General features: G+C 47.0%; 1 long non-coding RNA gene across 1 annotated transcript; it reads left to right on the forward strand.

Moving 5' to 3' along the window:
* Window positions 1-3,996: 3,996 nt before the first annotated feature.
* Window positions 3,997-18,833, forward strand: LOC308239140. The gene is made up of 3 exons (XR_013959699.1): window positions 3,997-4,291; window positions 15,735-15,856; window positions 15,941-18,833. It is a non-coding gene; the product is annotated as an uncharacterized lncRNA (long non-coding RNA).
* The last annotated feature ends 945 nt before the right edge of the window (window positions 18,834-19,778 follow it).

The raw sequence follows: 19,778 nt of genomic DNA on the forward strand, positions 1-19,778 counted from the left end.
ATGCCACTTGAAGGCGAACAGGGGTTGACTGTGGGGGGCAGCGGCAAACTGAAAAAGGCATCCTTCAAATCTAACACAGTATACCAGACATGGGAGGGCGCCAGAGAGCTTAAGAGAGTGTATGGGTTGGGGACCGTTGGATGTATGTCCATAACTCTTTTATTTACTTCCCGGAGGTCCTGTACCAGCCGGTAGTCATTCATGTGGGGCTTCTTGACTGGCAGGAGGGGGGTGTTCCAGGCAGACTGGCAGGGGACCAGCACCGCTAGGTCCCTCAGTCTCCGAATGTGTGGCTGAATTCCCTTCCAGGCTTCCTGAGGCATGGGGTACTGTTTGATTCTCACCGGGCCTTCCCCTAGTTTTAACTCTACCAGGACTGGGGCCCTATGGGCGGCGAGCCCCACTCCCCCTGTCTCCGCCCAAGCCGTGGGGAACTCCTGCAGCCATTCGTCTGTGCTGCCCTCTATTGGAGAGGTTTTTTGGTGAAGCCGGTACTCATCCTCCAGCCTTATGGTCAGGACCTGAATGGGGTGGCCCTTGCCTTCAGTAACCTGAGGCCCCCCTTGTCTGAAAGTTATCTGAGCTCCGATCTTAGCAAGTCTCATCCTAACAGTGGGTAGGGGCATTCCGGAATTACCATAAAAGGGTGGGATACCCGTCCCATCCCTAAATCCACCGTTCTTCGGGTAGTCCATGAATACTGGCTCATACCAGTTGCCCCTTGTACCCAAGACTTCTTATTTGCTAATTTTCCTTGAGGCGTACGGAGGACTGAGTGTTGTGCTCCGGTGTCGACAAGGAAGTCAAAGGGGGTCCCCTCCATTCTAAGAGTTACCCTGGGCTCAGGGAGGGGGTCCAAACCCCGACTCCCCTAATCACTCAGTTCATCTAGCTCCAGGACCTTCACTCGATCCGCTTCGCCTCCCTTTTTGCTGGCCCTTTTCGGACACTCTTGTTTCCAGTGCCCCTTCTCCCTACAGTAAGTACACTGATCTTTCTGCAGCTTCCGCCTCCCGCCCCGGGCAGTCCCCTTACCGTCCTCCTGGTTGCTGGCGAGTCGGCGGAGACAGCAGTTCCGTTCCTTGGAAGAGTCCGCGGTGGTGGCAAGCAGGATCTTAGCTAGGTCTCGGGTTTGTTTGCTGCTAGCAGCCACCACAGCACGAGCTTGCCTTTCTTCTGGGGGCTCCCTGTTATTATACACCTTCTCGGCTACCTCCAGTAGGTCCTTTAAACTCTTCTCCCCCAACCTATCTACTTTTTGCAGTTTCTTTTTAATATCCGCAGCTGATTGGTTTACAAAGCTTACGATCACAGCTGCCTTGTTTTCAGGAGCTTCTGGATTCATGGGGGTGTAGGTGCGGTATGCCTCCATGATCCGTTCTAAAAAGACAGCTGGAGACTCATCCCTTTCCTGCTGAACACTCCCTACCTTGGCCAAATTAGTTGGCTTTCTAGCAGCCATTCGGAGACCCCCCATTAGAGTCTGGCGGTAGACCCGGAGCCTCTCCTTACCTTCTGCCATGTTGAAATCCCATTCAGGCCTAGTTAAGGGAAAAGAGACATCTATCTGGACCGGGTTGGTGGTTGGGTTCCCGTCCACGCGTGGAACCACTTTCTGGGCCTCAATGAGGATTCTTTCCCTCTCCTCAGTTGTGAACAGGACCTGTAAAAGTTGTTGGCAGTCGTCCCACGTGGGCTGGTGGGTGAAAAGGACAGAATCTAACAGATCAATAAGCCCTGCTGGCTTCTCAGAGAACTTAGGATTCTGAGCCTTCCAGTTGTAAAGGTCACTAGTGGCGAAAGGCCAATAGTGATGGGGTTGATTGCCATCCTCATCTGGGGGCCCCGCGGCTCATAAAGGTAGGGTTTTAATAGTGGAGTCAGGGGCTGTGACAGACAATTCCCTCTGAGTCCTTTGTCTGATGTAGGGCAGGCTCCTCACTGGAACTCCCCCGCCCTCCGCTCCCAGAGCAGCATCTGCTTCCCCTGATGGGTGAAGGTTGGGTCCCTCCAGCACTCTAGGGGACTGATATGGGGGAGGAAAAATTAGTTCTTCAGTTCCCCCCTGCAGGACAGGGTAGAGGGGAGCCGATGGCTGCTGACCTTCTTCTTCTTCACCTTCTCCATTTCCTGCAAAGCAAGTATGGGTTTTGGCTCCGGGGGACGCGGGGACAGAAAGGGCTTAAGCCAGGAGGGTGGATCTTCCATGAGGTCCTGCCAAGTAATAATGTAAGGGAGTTGATCAGGATGTCCCTTCTTGGGCTGAGAGACGATGTCCCTCACCCGGTGGATGGTGGGGAGGTCGAAGGTCCCCTCCGGCGGCCACCCAACACTAAAAGTCGGCCACTCCCTAGAACAAAAAGTTTGCCACCGGCCCTTCTGGACCTCTACACTGAGGTTGCTAGCTCTTCCCTTAACCTCTTTAAAATGGTCAACCATAATGCTTAGAGGAGTAGTCTGAATCTGTCCCATAATTTCCGTCCAGTAAGTCCACAAAATAAAACAGAGAAACACAGAAACAGACAAACGGAGGACCCCTAGAACAGTCTTCCAACTCCGTGGAAGCAAAACCAAAAGCTAGACGTCAGCCTCACGCCGATCAGTGGGAACGACCCACCTCGTCCCAGAGGTTTGAGGGGAATACGCATCCCTCCTGAAGGAGGATCAGGACATCTCCCGATTCCTCCTGCCCGTGGTCCTCCAGTGCGTCCACCTAGACTGCTTCGGGCACTGCCAGAGATCCAGAAATGAGCTCACACAAAAGAGACAAGGAACAGACAGACACCTACCGTGGCCAGTCAGACTCTCCGGATCGGGGGTCCCTCGAGGGTCTTGGGGATCCCGGACGAACCCCAAATGTTATGCCCAGATTTCATGATCCCCAAAGACCACCAGGGAGCCGAGTCCGATGCAAAAGCAAAGAGCCTTTATTCGAGCTAGCTCGAGCTCAGTCCCACACACACCGGGGCAGCAGCGAGGTGGGGAGAGAGAGAGAGCTTCAACAGGACAAAGGTTTTATAGGGATCTGGGGCAGGGGGAGGGTCCCCTGAGTTGGCTGACCCCGAATGGTCAGTTCCAGGTCACCTGAAGGGACTAGTAAGGCTGTCCCCTACCCACACAGTTTTCCCAGGCTTGTTTGGATGGCGGTTATCAGTAGAATGAGAGCAACCTTTCATAGCCTACCAAGAAGTCTGTAACTATTTACTGAGATTTGCTGTACTGAGAATTTGTCCTTCTGCTCTGTCTCTCCCTTAGAGATTAAGAGGAACAAAGAATACATTCCTCTTCACAGACCTCCTATTCAGTGTTCTGTGCACAAAAGGCATTATTCAGTTAATAAACTTGCTGCATTCTCTTGATGATCTGTAGTCCTCCCGATCCCGCTCTCCTGTCTTTCTTTCTTTTTTCAATTCCCACCTCCCTACCTCAGCCCGGTTCAACCTGTCAGGCTGGCCCTGGCACGTGATGGGTGAAGGAGCATGCTATGGTATAGCCCAATTTGGGCCTAGCTGCTTTCTTGTAGTTTTTCTCAGAAGGGAGGTTATTCTGGGGACAGGATGAAGGGCCTAGCACAGAAATGGAGTCTCTGCCCTTTCATGTGCACGCGCCTCCCCAGCATCGAACCTGGTCTCCCGGTTCCTAGGTGGGCATCAACCACTGAGCAGCGCCAGCTGACCCTCATTATAGTTTTTAAATAACAGGTAATGTGTACTTTTATTGTTGAAGGTGTTACAGATGTCTCCCATCTCCCCGGGTCTGTGTTCTTTGGGGGTCTCTCCCAGTGTCTCCCCCCTCCCCCTCCCCTGCGAGGTGTCAGTCTGTCCCCGGTAACCAGGCCTCTGGTCCCATCTCCTCCTTCCCCAGCGCCACTGGCAGCGTCACACCTTTACTCACCTAGGTCATGGCCTGGCTGCGTGGAGAAACTACATCACCCAGAAGGCAATGCGCCCGTCTCAGGAGAGGTGACCTCGTTTTGGTTCCTGCCCTTTCGGTTAGGGCGGGACTTCCGGTGTCCTCTGCGTGGCGGGCGTTTTGCCTTCCGTTAACGGTCCTGCAGGGTTCAGCGCGCAGGTTGAGCGTTGGTCGGGAGTAGGAGGAGGCGAGGGCGGCAGCGTCCCCGCTGCGAAGGGTGGGTCTGAGGCTTGTTGAGCCCCAACACCCGGGACTGGGGTCTCCGGGCCTCCCAGACTCCTCTGTGCTGACAATTCCACTCGGCCTCACCCCCTTGACCCTCCAGCGTCGGTGCCGGCGCCGCTCAGGTCCCGCAGCCCAGGTCGCAGCGTCCAGAACAGTGAGTCCTCGTGGGTGACACAGGGTGAGGGGGAAGGAGGGCGACGGGTGCGATGTCCCGGGGAAGGCCGTGGGGGTGTGGCTGAGCCGGGAGGGTGCGGAAACCCAGGCCTGGTTTGTGTCTAGAGACGACAGAGAGGAGAGGCGGTTTCCCGTGAGGATTTTACTTTCATTCTCAGGGCGACGGGGCCATCTGTGGTTGTGAACAACAGGGGACATTGAGCCCTGAGGTCATGCGAGCATCACCCGGCCCCGGGGCTGGGCCAGGGCCCTGAGCAGCCTGAGCCCCTTTGGTTCTCACAGGTTCCTGCAGGTGCGGAGCCGCTTAGGGGACTGGGTTGTGGCGCTGATTTCAGGGCCTCACACTCCTGTGGCCTCAGAGGTAGTGGGGTCCTGGGACCGTCCAGCCCCTCTTCCAGCCCTGGGACCGGCAGACACTCAGCCCAGAGTCCTAAGGCCACGACTAGGGCTTTAGGAAGTGCACCCTGGTTTGGGCAACGAGTGGATGAGATGTGGGAGGTCCTCCCAAGCACAGGGACCAGAACGTGCAAAGGCTCGGAGTGAAGACTGAGCTGGTTCAGGAACTGGCCAGTATCTTTTTAAAATATACATACTTTCATTGATTTTAGACATAGAAAGGGAGCGGGTGAGAGACAGAGAAACATCCATGAGCAAAAACAAGGATCCATCGGTTGCAGGCATGTGACCTGACCAGGACTGGTGCCTGCAACCTCTCAGTGCATCATGGGTCGATGCTCAAGAACTGAAACACATCAGCCAGGGCTATAGATCACTTTAGTATAGGGCAGTGGTCGGCAAACTGCGGCTCGCGAGCCACATGCGACTCTTTGGCCCCTTGAGTTTTTAGCAAAGGCCAGCTTAGGAGTACCCTAATTAAGTTAATAACAATGTACCTAACTATATAGTTTAAGTTTAAAAAATTAGGCTCTCAAAAGAAATTTCAATCGTTGTACTGCTGATATTTGGCTCTGTGGACTAATGAGTTTGCCGACCACTGGTATAGGGAATCATGGGCCCTAGCTGGTTTGGCTCAGTGGATAGAGCTCGGCCTGCGGACTGAAAGATCCCAGGTTCGATTCCAGTCAAGGGCACATGCCCGGGTTATGGGCTCGATCCCCAGTATGGGGCATGCAGGAGGCAGCCAATCAGTGATGCTCATTGATGTTTCCATCTCCCTCTCTCTCCCTTCCTTTCTGAAATAAAATTTATTAAAAATTATATAGGGAATCATGATCAGGATGATAATAGTAGCTCATATGGGACAGTGTGGGCCTAAAGACTGGCTTTCCTGCTGGGGCCCCTGTTTGTAGGAGGTAGGTATCACAGCATAGCATCTATATATATAAAAGCCTAAGGGATGGTTATGACTGATAGACCAAATGACAGTTTGACCAGTCACTATGACGACGCACTGACCACCAGAGGGCAGACACTCAATGCAGGAGCTGCCCCCTGATGGTCAGTGTGCTCCCACAGCCAATCTCCCACGGTCCCTCTCCCTGGCTGGCTGGCCGGCCAACCTCCTGCGGTCCCTCCCCCAGCCAGCCACCCTCCCGAGGTCCTTCCCCCGAGCTGGCTGACCCCAATCGGCCCCAATTGCCAGGCAGGCCGAGGGACCCCACCCGTTCACAAATTTGTGCACTGGGCCTCTAGTAAGGATATAAGTGGTCATGTAGAGTTGGGAGAGATAATGGTTTCCCAGTGGCCAAGGCCTTTAAAAGATGAGTGGACATGAGATGAATTGGAGGCTGAAGAGTAAATCCAACAAGAGATTAGGGTTGGTACATATTCTCTAAACACCAGGATTTTGCTGTGACCCTTGGTGTGACCTGGGGGGTTGCAATCAGTCTTGTGGATTTTCTTAGAGGCTTGAGTGGTCATCTGTGAGACTCACTGGGCTTGGTGCAGAGGGCTGTCAGGGCTGGGACTTGAGTGACAGTTAAGTGGAGAGATGTTGGCTGTGCCTGGACATCAAGTGCTCCAGGGGAGGTGGGCTGTGGATATCTGAGATCTGATTGTGGTTCTTTTGTGTGTTTTTAAAAATCCTTTGTTGTCGAAAGTATTATATATGTCTCCTTTTTCCCTATTGACCTCTGCCACACACTCTCACCCTCCAGCACAGGCCTCACCCCCCTACTGTCTGTGTCCATTGGTTGTGCTTTTGTTCATCTATACAAGTACTTTGGTTGATCTCTTACCCTCCCTCCCCTGCCTTACGTCTGAGGTTTGACTTTTTAATACTTCCATGTCTCTGGATCTATTTTTGTTCATCTGTTTATGTTCATTATATTCTGCAAATGAGTGAGATCATGTAATACTTATCTTTCTCTGATTGGCTTATTTCGTTTAGGTCCATCCATGGTATTGCAGATGGTAAGAGTTCTTTCTTTTTTATAGCAGCATAGTGTTGCATTATGTAGATGGACCACAGTTTTTTAATTCACTCATCTGCTGATGGGCACTTAGACCGTTTCCAGACCTTAGCTATGGTAAATTGTACTGCTGTGAACATAGGGGTGCATATATTCTTTCTGATTGATGTTTCTGATATTTTGGGATATATTCCTAGAAATGGGATTATTGGGTCAAGTGCAATTTCCATTTTTAATTCTTTGAGGAAACTGTACAGTTTTCCACAGTGGCTGCACAAGTCTGCATTCCCACCAGCAGTGTACCAGCGTTTCTTTTTCTCCACATCCTCACCAGCACTTGTCCTTTATTGATTTGTTGATGAAACCCATTCTGACAGGTGTGAAATGATACCTCATTGTCATTTTGATTTGCATCTCTCCGATGATTAGTGATTTTGAGCATTTTTTCATATATCTCTTGGCTTTCTGTATGTCCACTTTCAAAAAGTATCTATTTATGTCCTTTGCCCATTTTTGACTGGATTGTTTATTTTTCTTTTGTTAAGTTGTGTGAGTTCCCTATAAATTTTGGAGATTAAATCCTTATTGGATGTAACATTGGCAAATATATTCTCCCATGAAGTGGGCTTTCTTGTTGTTTTATTGATGGTTTCTTTTGCTCTACAGAAGCTTTTTATTTTGATGTAGTCCCATTTGTATATTTTCTCCTTAGTTTCCATTATCCTAGGACAGTGGTCGGCAAACTATGGCTCGTGAGCCACATGCGGCTCTTTGGCCCCTTAAGTTTTTAGCAAAGGCCAGCTTAGGAGTACCCTAATTAAGTTAATAACAATGTACCTACCTATATAGTTTAAGTTTAAAAAATTTGGCTCTCAAAAGAAATTTCAATTGTTGTACTGTTGATATTTGGCTCTGTTGACTAATGAGTTTGCCAACCACTGTCCTAGGAGATATATCCTTAAACATATTGCTGTGAGAGTTGTCTGAGATTTTGCTGCCTATGGATTCTTCTAAGATTTTTATGGTTTCCCGTCTTACGTTTAAGTCTTTTATCCATTTTTAAGCTTATTCTTGTGTTTGGTGTAAGTAGGTGGGCTAGTTTCATTTTTTTTGCATGTATTTGTCCAATTTTCCCAGCACCATTTATTGAAGAGACTGTCTTGTCTCCATTGTGTGTTCTTGCCTCCTTTGTCAAATATTAATTGAGCATAATGGCTTGGGTCGATTTTCTGGGTTCTCTCCTCTGTTCCAGTGGTCTATATGTCTGTTCTTGTGCCAGTACCAGGCAGTTTTGAGAACAGTGGCTTTGTAATATAGATTGATATCTGATATTGTGATCCCTCCAACTTTGTTCTTTCTCAGGATTGCTGTGGCTATTTGGGATCTTTTTTTATTCCATATAAATTTTTGGAGAGTTTGTTCTAGGTCTGTGAAATATGTCATTGTATTTTCACGGGGATTGCATTGAATCTATAGATTGCTTTGGGTAGTATGGACATTTTAATGATGTTGATTCTACCAATCCATGAACACAGCATACTCTTCCAATAGTTTATATCTCATTCTCTCTTTTTTCAATGGCCTGTAGTTTTCTGAGTACAGGTCTTTTACCTTAGTTAAGTTTATTCCTAAGTATATTTAATTTTTTTGTTGCAATGTAAAATTGGATTGGTTTTGTAGTTTCTCTTTCTGTGAGTTCATTATTGGTGTATAAAAATACCATAAATTTCTAGATGTTAATTTTATATCCTGCTACATTGCTGAATTCATTTCTTAATTCTAGTAGTTTTTTGATGGAGTCTTTAGAGTTTTCTATGTACAGTATCATGTCATCTGCGAATAGTCATCTGCTTTTCCAATTTGGATACCTTTTACCTCTTCCTCTTATCTGATCGCTATGGGTAGCACTTCCAATACCGTGTCGAACAGGAGTGGTGAACGTGAGCATCCCTGTTTTTCCTGTTCTTAGGGGAAATGGTTTTCCTATTTGCCCATTGAGTATGATGTTTGCTGTAGGTTTGTCATATAAGTCTTTTATTATGTTGAGGTATGATCTTTCTATTCTCACTTGGTTGAGAGTTTTTATTAAAAAAAAGGGTGTTGGGCCCTAGCTGCTTTGGCTCAGTGGAAAGAGCATCAGCCTGTAGACTGAAGGGTCCCAGGTACAATTCTGGTCAAGGGCACATGCCCAGGTTGCGGGCTCCATCTCCAGTAGGGGGCGTGAAGCAGGCAGTCAATGATTCTCTCTCATCATTGATATTTCTATCTCTCTCTCCCTCTCCCTTCCTCTCTGAAATCAATAAAAATATTTTTTCAAATGCTATTTTTTGCATCAATTGATATGATCATGTGTTTTTTGTCTTTCATTTTGTTTATGTAATGTATCACATTTATTGATTTGCAGATATTGTACCAGTCTTGCATCCCTGGAATAAATCTCACTCGGTCATGGTGTATGATCTTTTTAATATATTGCTTGATGTGATTTGCTGATATTTTGTTGAGGATTTTAGCATCTATGTTCATCAGGGATATTGTCTTTGTGAATCCCTTCCTTTGTAGTGTATTTATCTGTTTTGGGGATTAGGGTAATGCTGACTTCATATAAAGAGCTTGAAAGTGTTCTTTTCTCTTGAATTTTTTGGAATAGTCTGAGGAGGATCAGTGTTAGTTCTTCTTTGAATATCTAGAAAACTCCCCATGAAGCTGTCCAGACCAGGGCTTTTGTTTGCTGGAAGTATTTTTTTTTTATTGCTTCAATTTCATCAGTAGTTATTGGCCTATTCAGTTTCTTCCTGATTGAGTTTTGGAAGATTGTATTTTTCTAGGAATATGTCCATTTCGTCTAGGTTGTCCAGTTTGTTAGAATAAAGTTGTTTGTAGTATTTTTTTTTTTTTTTTACAATCCTTGGTATTTCTGTGTTATTGGTTGTTACCTCACCCCTTTCATTTCTGATTTTCTTTATTTGGGTCCTCTGTTTGTTTCTTGGTGAGCCTAGCTAGAGATTCTTCAATCTTGTTTATCTTTTCAAAGAACCAGCTCTTGGACCTATCGATCTTTTGTATTGTTTTCTTGGTCTTTATGTCATTTACTTTCTCTCTGATCTTTATTATTTCCTTCCACTTACTTTGGGATTTTCTTGTTGCTCTCTTTCTAGTTCTTTAAGTTGTAGGGTTAGAAAACTTATTACCTGTTTTTCATGTTTTTTGAGATAGGGCTGTAGTGCTATGAACTTCTCTCCAAGGACTGCTTTCATTATGTCCCATAGATTTTGGATTCTTGTGTTTTCATTTTCATTTGTTTGCAGAATGTCTTTTTTACTTCTTCCTTGAACTCTTTGGTAACCCACTCATTATTTAATAGCATGCCTCCATGTGTTTGATTGTTGTTTATTGTTTTTATTATAGTTGATATCTAATTTTCCACCATTTTGATATGAGAAGATGCTTGATATGATTACAATCTTGAATTTTTAGAGACTTAGTGTCCTAATATGTGGTCTTATCTTTGAAAATTTTCCACATGCACTTGAGAAGAATGTATATTCCATACTTTGGGGTGAAAAGTTCTGAAGATGTCAGTTAATTCTATGTCATCTCATAAGTTGTTTAGGATAGCTGTTTCTTTGGTGATTTTTTTTTTTTTACTAGAAGAATTATCCATTGATGTCAATGGGGTATTAAAGCCCCATACTATGATTGTATTGCTGTCAACTCCCTTGGTATCTTCCAGAAGGTTTTTGTTGTTTTTTTTAACGTATTTGTGTGTTCCTATATTGGGTACATATATGTTTGTCAGAGTTATATCCTCTTGTTGAATCAATCTCTTTAATTTTACAAAGTGGCCTTCCTTATGATATATTCTGGTCTTCACTTTGAGGTCAGTTTTGTCAGGTATAAGTATTGCTGCCCAGCTTTATTTTTTAAGCTTTTAAAAAACATTTTAATTTTATTTCTTTCAGAAAAGAAGGGAGAGTGAGAGAGAGAATCATCAATGATGAGAGAGAATCATTGATTGGCTACTGCCTCCTACACACTCCCAAATGGGGATCAAGCCTGCAACCCAAACATTGCCTTTGACCGGAGTCAAACCCGGGACATTTCAGTCCACAGGCCAACACTCTAGCACTGAACCAAACCAAGCTTTTTTAAAAAATTTATTTCCACTTGCCTGAAAAAGAATATCCATCCCTTCACTTTCAATCCTTTGTTCTTAGTGCTTTGTTCTAAGGTGAGTCTCTTGTAGGCAGCATATATATGGGTCATGTTTTCTTATCCATTTAGCTACCCTATGTCTTTTGATTGAAGCATTTAATCCATTTACATTTAAGGTTTTTATTGACAGGGCTTTGTTTGTTGCCACAGTCACTTAGCACTTCTTTTTAAAGTATTCCCTTTAGCATTTCTTGTATTTCTAGCATGGTGGCAATAAACTCCCTGTGCCTCTTTGGTCTGTGAAGCTCCTGATTTCACCTTCAATTTTGAATGTTAGTATTGCTGAATAGAGTATTCTTGGATTTATAAGTTTATTCTCCTGCTTTATAAGTTTTTTCCAGTTGCTGCTCTGCTTGGGTGTTTTCTCTACCTTGTCTTCTAACTTGCTGATTCTGCCTTCAGCTTCTCCTAGTATACTGTTGAAACCTTCCATTCTTCATTTCCTCCTGATTCTTACACATACTGGTGAATTTCTAATCTGGTTGTTTCAGCATCCTTATAACCATTACTCTGAATTCTTTCCCTGATAAATTGCTTGCCTCCATTTCATTTCTTTTCTTGTGCTATGTACTTTTCTGTTATACGGGGGTTTTTTCTTTGTCTCCCCATTTTTGTTGTTCCTTTTTGACTGTTTCTATGTATTAGATCAAACTGCTATGCCATCCAGTGTTTTTGAATCTGTCTTATGTAGTAGATGTGTTGTGGGATCAAGTGGTGCAGTCTCTCAGATCTTCTGGGCTGGGTATTCTAGGGATGCACCCTACTTGAGATAGTTGGGTTCTCCTGATGTAGTTGAGTCTTAAATGTTATTGTCCTGTTTATGGATGGAGTCTCCACTGAGGTGTCTGGTTATGTGGCTCACTCTCTACCATGTCATGCCAACCGTTGTGGAGGTGCTGACCAAACAGCACAAAATACAACATGACAAGAGATGGCACAAAAGGACAGAACATGATTGTATACAAGACACCTGTGACTATCAGAGGAAAGAGAATTAGGAGAGAGAAAGGAGAATAAAAATAATAGCCAGAAGAGAAAAAAGAGAAAGAAAAAAGAGAATGAAAGAATATGAGGAGAAAACACAAAACAAACAGATGAGCCAAAAAGTGAAAACAAAAAACACCCAGAAAAAGAATTGGATCAATGAGGGAAGGACCACAGTTTAGTATAGAGGAGAGAGAAAGAGAATGAGAGGACAAGAAGAAAAAATAAAAATTTATTTATTTGTTTATTTATTTTGAGGAGTGTGGAGGAGAGAGCAGATAGGCCTGAATTTAGGAAGTGAAACTAATTTAAAATTAGAAGAAAAGAGCAAGAGAGGAGAGGAAAAGACATTGAGTAGCAAAGAAAGAGAAAAGAGAAGGAAAAGTGGAGTAGGAGCAGGGAAGAAGAAATTATATACATGAATAAGCCAACAGAGACTACAATAATACACACATAAATAAAACAGGTAAAGAAGATCCATTTTTAAAAAGAAAGGAAAGAGAAAAACTAAAACGGGGAAAGAAGAAAAACAGGATGAAAAAAGGAGAAGCAAGGAAGGAAAAGGTGAAAAGAAAAACAACAATAAAAAAGTAAATTAAGAGTATCCTATATAATAAAGAGGTAATATGCAAATTGACCCTCACATTCTTGCACAAGGTGGCCGCCCCCATGTGGTCAAAGATGGCTGCCACAAGATGGCCGGCATGGGAGAGTAGTTGTGGGTGGTCAGGCCAGCAGGGGAGGGCAGTTAGGGGCAACCTGGCTGGCAGGAGAGGGTAGTTTGGGGTGATGAGGTTGGCAGGGGAGGGCAGTTGGGGGTGACCGGGCCGGTAGGGGAGGGCAGTTGGGGGTTACCGGGCCAGCAGGGGAGGGCAGTTGGGGGCAACCAGGCCAACAGGGGAGGGCAGTTGGGGGTTACAGGGCCAGCAGGGAAGGGCAGTTGGGGACGATCGGGCCAGCATGGGAGAGCATTTGGGGGCAATGGGGCCACAGGGGAGCACTTAGGCATAGATCAGGCTGGCAGGGGAGTGGTTACGGAGTGATCAGGCTGGCAGGCAGGCAAGGGGTTGGGAGCCAGCAGTCCTGGATTATGAGAGGGAAATCTGACTGCTGTTTAGGCCTGATTCATGTCAGATCAGGCCTAAACCTGCAATCAGACATACCCCAAGGGGTCCCAGATTGGAGAGGGTGCAGGCTGGGCTGAGGGACCCCCCCCTCCCCCCCCCCCCCAGTGCACAAATTTCATGCAGCTGGCCTCTAGTTTTTAAATAAAAAATAAAGTGTTGTTCGCTTCAGCCATGTTTTAATGCCCAATGGGGGATGGTTTTGGACCCCTTCTCTGTCTGCCAATTCTGGGCTTCCTGTTAGCTAGGTAGTTACTGACCACTGTCAGGCACTGTCTTTTGGCTTTTCACACCATGTTGAAGCTTCAAGCGATCCACTGCTCCTCTGCTTGTGTTTGTCTCCACAAGCCTTGGCTGCAAGTAAGCGAGACCAATCTGTCTGCTTTCCATCTCAGCCAGCTGTCAATATTAATCACTCAAGGGTCTGTTTCTGATAGGACTTGAGGTGGGGATTGGGGCTGTTTCACTTTCCAGGAATCAGCTGGGTGTTTTTTGTGCTGACCCAGAGCTAGTCCTCCACCAGTGGCCAAAAATATAACTCTGGCCTTGGTTGGTCAGAGATCCTTGTATGGAGACCAGTGGGGTTGGCTGGCAACCTGGAGTTTTTATGAATCTGGTTCCTAGAATAGCGGGGCAAACCAGCCCCTCTTCCAATCCAGTCACTAAGGGTTCTTTGGGCCTATTCAGACCTCTGCCTTTATTTCCTTTGTATCGCTCAAAATGCAGGGAGAGTATGGCAGGCTGCATTGCCTGCCTTGAGGCTACTGGGAGGCAGTAAGCTCTTCAGTGGAGAAATGGCTGCTTAGATTTGGAAGGTTCAGAATGTCCCAATGCCAAAGTCCTGGCCACTTCTCCCTGCCCCGCTTCCCTCCCCAGCTTCTCCTCAGGCACCTCAGGTCTGTGCCTCTCCCCACGCCTCAGCCTTGGGTGAGTGTTTGTAGTGAAAAGTCCTGTGTTCTGGGCTTAGCAAGTGAAAGCAAAGACAAAACCAAAGCAAAACAACCACAACACTGGGTTTGTCCCCGCCGGCACCGTGCTGCCCGGGCTGCCTTTTTGAGGTGCAGCCTTTGCAGCTGTGGCCTCAGGTCTAGATTCTCTGGCCACCAGCAGCCTTGTTGCTCTCCTTTCCAGAGCTGGATGTTCCGCCTATCTCCAAGGGAGCAGGCTTTGGTGCAAGGCAGCTTCCTCACCCTCTGGGCCTGCAGGCTGGGTGTGCCTCCACAGCCCAGGTCCCTACTCCTGCTGTTCTCCGGTGTCCTCTGCCCTTGCTTGTAAATTGTCTCTTCAGCTGTGTCTAGTTCAGGGGTGGGCAAACTTTTTGACTCGAGGGCCACAATGGGTTCTTAAACTGGACCGGAGGGCCGGAACAAAAGCATGGATGGAGAGTTTGTGTGAACTAATATAAATTCAAAGTAAAGGAGTGGAGGGGAGAGCAAGAGAACCAGATAGAACAGCCGGATCCTTGCCCACGGCTGGAGTTTTGTTAATTCCAAGTGGATGTTCTTTGATTTAGTTCAGCCGTGGGCAAACTACGGCCCTCGGGCCGGATCCAGCCCGTTCGGCTGGTCTATCCAGCCCGTGGAGCCGAAAGAGCAGAGGGTTCTCTTGCTCTCCCCTCCACTCCTTTACTTTGAATTTATATTAGTTCACACAAACACTCCATCCATGCTTTTGTTCCGGCCCTCTGGCCCAGTTTAAGAACCCATTGTGGCCCTCGAGTCAAAAAGTTTGCCCACCCCTGAAGTTGCTTTGCCAGTCTGGCCCTGGGACGAGGTGCATGACATGTCTGCCTATTTGGCTGCCATTTTCCTCCCCTTGATTGTGGTTCTTCACAGATGAGTTTGAAGGAAAAAAACAGTCATGGAGAGAGGCCTTCAAAGCAGGTCTCAAGGCTGCCTCTATGAGTGTGGACTATCAGAGTCTGGGCAATAATTGATCCTGTTTGAATTTGGCACGCATTCTCTAGTCCACACTTGTGAGTAGTAAGAGGCAAAGGAGATGACTGTGTGGCCTGGGACTGAGAGTGCAGGTGGAGAGTGGTGTGGTAGAAAGAGACCTGTGCCCCTGGTGAGGGAATGTGAATTCATGGCCCCAGGGCCGTCATAGACAGGAGAGTGAATGAAGGGGGAGTCCATTTCTGATAGTGTCTGGATGATACAATAAGGACAATTTTAGGGTACTTGCCTGAAAAGAGGGGTGTTGTGGTGCTGCATGCCAGGTCCAGAGCTCAGATGCCATTTATCTACCCAGCTGCCTGTTGTTTAGGGCTGTTAGAGTGATTGATAGGAAGAGGGAGCATACATCAGTGTCACTGAGGCTTGAAAATCTCCACTTGCGTGGGTAAGAGAGAAGGATAAGACAGAAATAGATTATGGAGGTTCGTAAACTATAATTTTGGGAATGAAGGTGATTAGGAAACAACCTGTCCTCACAACAGCATATTTGTGTTATCTCTGAAATTGTGCCTCTGGGAATGAAGCCCTGTAAGAGAAGTGTGTTTCAAAGAATTATGTGGAGCAGGTACTGCAAAGTGATGGCCTTAGCAAATTGGAGGTGGGGCGAAAGGGTGAAATGTAAGAAGAAAGTGACTTTGATGAGACTAAATCCTGGTATCTTTCCTGATGTGAGGAGTAGATATAGTCACTGGATGTGGAGGGTGGGGAGAATGACACAAATAAAATCCCAGGAGAGAAGATGATCAAGAACTGAACTGTCCTCATTATCACAGGATGTGAACTGTGAGGACGCGGCCATTGCCTTCTCTCAGGAGAAGTGGGGGATCCCTGATGAAACAGAGACTTCTGTATTACGATGTGATGCTGGAAGTTTTTGCACTTGTAGCATCTGTAGGTAAGACCTTCACATCTCTTTTAATGTCCTAAAGTGACGTCCTCTCTTCCTATATTCTCTGATGTAACTTTTTCCCTACCACAGCCAGTCCATGGACTCTGCTGATTCACCCACTTTCTTGTCAACCGTGCTGTGGCTGCCAGTGCTGAGCTGTGTGGAGAGTCCTGAGCAATGAACTCCTCGAGCATCCCTAACACCCATTGTTTCACAAAGTGCAGAAAGTGTCTGGAGTCACGAGTTTTACAGACAGCTTCCCCTCAGAGGTATTGACAGTCATTCTGAGCGGGCACAAAGCTTCAGGGCATCCTGGCCCCTTCTCTCCTGGCAGGTAGGCCTGGCTGGCCTCTGATTATCGGGAGATCGTTGTCTTTCTGAAGAGGTCACTTAGCACGTCATCCCGGGCAGCTGGGGGAGTGTCCTACAGAGAAGAGAGGAAGAACTGAAAGGCAGGCTTGAGGGCAGGAGTATCCTCCCTTTTCCTGCCCGCCCCCTCCCAGATGTCCTCTATGCAGGCCACGTGGCCAGGACCAAAATTTCCACTCTACTCGACCTGTTCACAGCCTAGCATCACCCCAACACACAGCGCCCTTGTCAGGATGGCTAGGGCTTGGCTGGGTCAGCAGAGGCACTTGTGCAGCCAAGGCTGCCTCTATGGGGGCCCCTACCTTTGGTATCAGGTACCCAGGGCCTGGAACAGAGAAGGACAGTGACAAATGGGCTGCAACATCCCATGCCAAGGTGGGGCTATCACACCAAGGCCTAGAAGCAGAGGCAGCAGGAAACACGGAGCCAGGGGAAAAAGCGGGGCTGCATACCTCACGGGCTGTGGTCTGAACGGGAGCCCCTGGCTGCAGACCTGAGCTGGAGGCCCTGGGAGGACAGCCCTTGCTCTAACCATGGCTCACGGGGGTGAGCCCTGAGCAGCTGGGAGAAAACCCTCACCTCTGCATGGTGATTTTGACTGCAAAATCAGTTTTACTTTGTATTTTGTGCTTTTCTGCAATCTCTGAATTTTCTACCATGAACGTATACTCTTGTCAAAGGTAACTGAAGAAAAAATTAGGGAAAAACCCCTAAAAGACCTTCAACTACCTTGTAGTAAGACAGGGGATGGGCTCTCCAAATACAAGTGAAAAATGCATGCAGTTGGAGTTCTGGGAGCATTAGGACAAGGCTGTTTTGCACAGTGTCTGGCTCCAGGCTGCCTGAGGACTGTGGGCCCAGAGCCACGCCCTCTGTTGTGATTCCTGCCCCTTCCACACTCTCCTAGGACCTGACCCCCCTGCCCCTCAGCCACTCAACCTTTGCACTCACCATGAAGTTTGAAGCACCCAGGTCTTATGACTTGAAATCAAGGGAGAATTTGACTTTAAGTCTGGTGCAATGAACCGGACAAGCATCCACTGTATGAAGTCAGCGTGAGGAGCAGAGAGGTGGAGATTTGCAGACAGCAGCAAAGGCAGAGAGATCGCGAGTTTCCAGCAGCACGCTCAGGAGACAGGCGGAGGGCAGGCCAGGACTTGGCAGCCCAGGAATCGGAGCAGGTGCATGAGGTCAAGTAAGTGCCACTTCCACCGAATGGGACAGTGTGATGGTCACGCATTTACTTTTATGGTGACCTGGTTTTTATGGTGATACCGCTTTGCCATTTACAGGACGGATGATAGCCTTTCCTTTTAAAATAAAGGCAAGTGGAAATGGTGAGTCGATTTGAGGGAGAAGATGTAAGTAATCACAGAGGTGATATAAGCCTGGTAAAATCAGAGAGATGGTACAAGGACAGCTGGAGACAAAACAAGGCAGTAGCTCAAGGCCTCTGGACCAGTGCTCCCAGCTCTGACAGTGACTGTGAGCTGATGTTCTGTCTGTCCACTGCGGCTCTCACAGCAGCATGCAAGATGTCGCACGACCTTAGCACGGCCCTAATGTCACTCTGGGCTGAATCCTGGCTCAGCAACCTCGATCCAATTATTCACAATGCTTGAGTGGAGCAATAAATACTTCAAAACATAAAACTATCTAAAAAGGAACTTATCTGCAAAAGCCAACGATTCCATGCTCTGACAATGAACTTGGAATAAAGGGCAGCGGTTTTCAATTTAGCTACTCAAAAATAACTCCTAAGAAAAAAATCTTCCAACGGAGGCCGCACATGTGATGAAGCATAGGACAGCTGAGCTGAACATGGGCATGACCTTCACGCCTGCAGGTTCTCTAGAGGGGGTAGCAGCAGCCAGGGGACTTACTGAGCACGGACATTTTGGCCCAAGGGCCTGTGTGTATGTCCCGAGGCTCCTGTAAAACTGCGCTGTGCTGGAGTATGGCCCAGAGGCTGTGACAACTCATCTATTTTGAAATCAGAACCCACATAGGCTACTTCAACTCGGGGTCAGAAGGAGGCTTCCACTCTGTGTCATCTGGCCTTTAGGTGTGGGGTTTTTATTCTTTTAGGTATTGTTTTTTTGTGCTTGCTTTTTTTTAAATTTCATAAATGAAGGAGGGTATATAGTGAAGACTAATAAAGGGAAAGGTTCGGAAACCCTTAGTGTCAAAAAAAAAATGAGAGGCTAGTTGGAGAAGGTGGCATGTCAGCGTAAGACCAGAATCGTAGACGTTTAGACAGAGCTGGGCAGGCTACAGGAGACTTGTCCTTGTTCTTGCTTTTGCTTCTCCAAAAGTGACTCTCTTCACACCTAGTTGCTAAATTGTTATCCCCGATAACCCAAGAGAGGAAGGAAAAAAAAATGCCCACACAATAACAAATGATACCACATTAGCTAAATGTACTTGGAAAACCAGAATCCTCTCCAGCCCAGGAGTGATGGAAACATTACCCACGGCAAAACCAGAATCAGGACTCAGTGAGTCATTTATGCTATGACTCCATTTAATGAATGTAGTGGCACCCTGTGCCAATGCTTTACTTAGCACGTGAGGAGAATTCTATATTTCCCAAAAAATATCCTTGTGTGAATTTAAAAAGAAGTAAAAATAAGTAAATGAAAACAGTGAATTTAAAGGGTAATACATTGCAGCTAACCAGAAATGGAGGCATTCTAATGTCACTAGAAGGACCTCATCTGGGTTCTGATCCTGGCTCTGCCACGGAGCAGCACTGTGCTTACTCAACTTGCTTCCTTTCCTCATCAATGCCTCAATTTCCCTGTCAACAGAAGGGACGGGTGGAGGGTCGGAAATTCTGTGGTTCTGTGATTTCAACAGAGAGGCCTTGCAGGATTCATGGTGATTTGACCTCAAGGCTGGGCTGGGACAGGACAATGTGAAGGTCTAGCACTGGGGGCTCAGGCCCCAGCCTAGGGGAAGCCCTGCAGGACAGAGGCCGGAAGTCTTGGGGACCGAGCTGGCCCACTACTGGGGCTGCTGATCTCTGGAGAAGGGAACGTGTTTGTGAACCAGCCTGGGGTCCAGTGACTCCAAAAGAATGTAGGGAAGACCAAGGTTCCTGTGATTGAAGACTATGAGTGCTGGTCCAGGTGTCTGGCTCAAGCTTCCTTCCCAAACAAATACATGGTTTTCTAGGCCCTGAAACCTTGAGACAAAACCTGATACTCCTGCTTTAGTGGCTCTAAACCACAGACTCTCTGTCCCCTTAAATAGGCTCATGGCCCGCTGGCATTCACCATCCCTCACAGGATAACTCTGAGGGCAGGACAGAAAGAAACTCTAAATTCTTTCAGTGCTGGGAGGGACCTGCAATCGAGTAGAAGATGCAGGCCCAACCAACTGGTCGCTGCTCTAGATGGCTACAGCTTTCCCCACTTGTGAAAATGCAAGCTTCCTGTTCTGTGTTTAAGTTACTGCTGCTTGAATCAACTCACTTCTTGGGAATAGGTTCCTGGATCTTGTATTGATCCATAATTGTGTGCTCCTCTTCTTCCTTTATTGTATGTAAGGCATTGAA

The sequence above is a fragment of the Plecotus auritus genome (genome assembly GCF_963455305.1).
Source record: "Plecotus auritus genome assembly, chromosome: 15".
Classification (NCBI taxonomy): Eukaryota; Metazoa; Chordata; class Mammalia; order Chiroptera; family Vespertilionidae; genus Plecotus; species Plecotus auritus.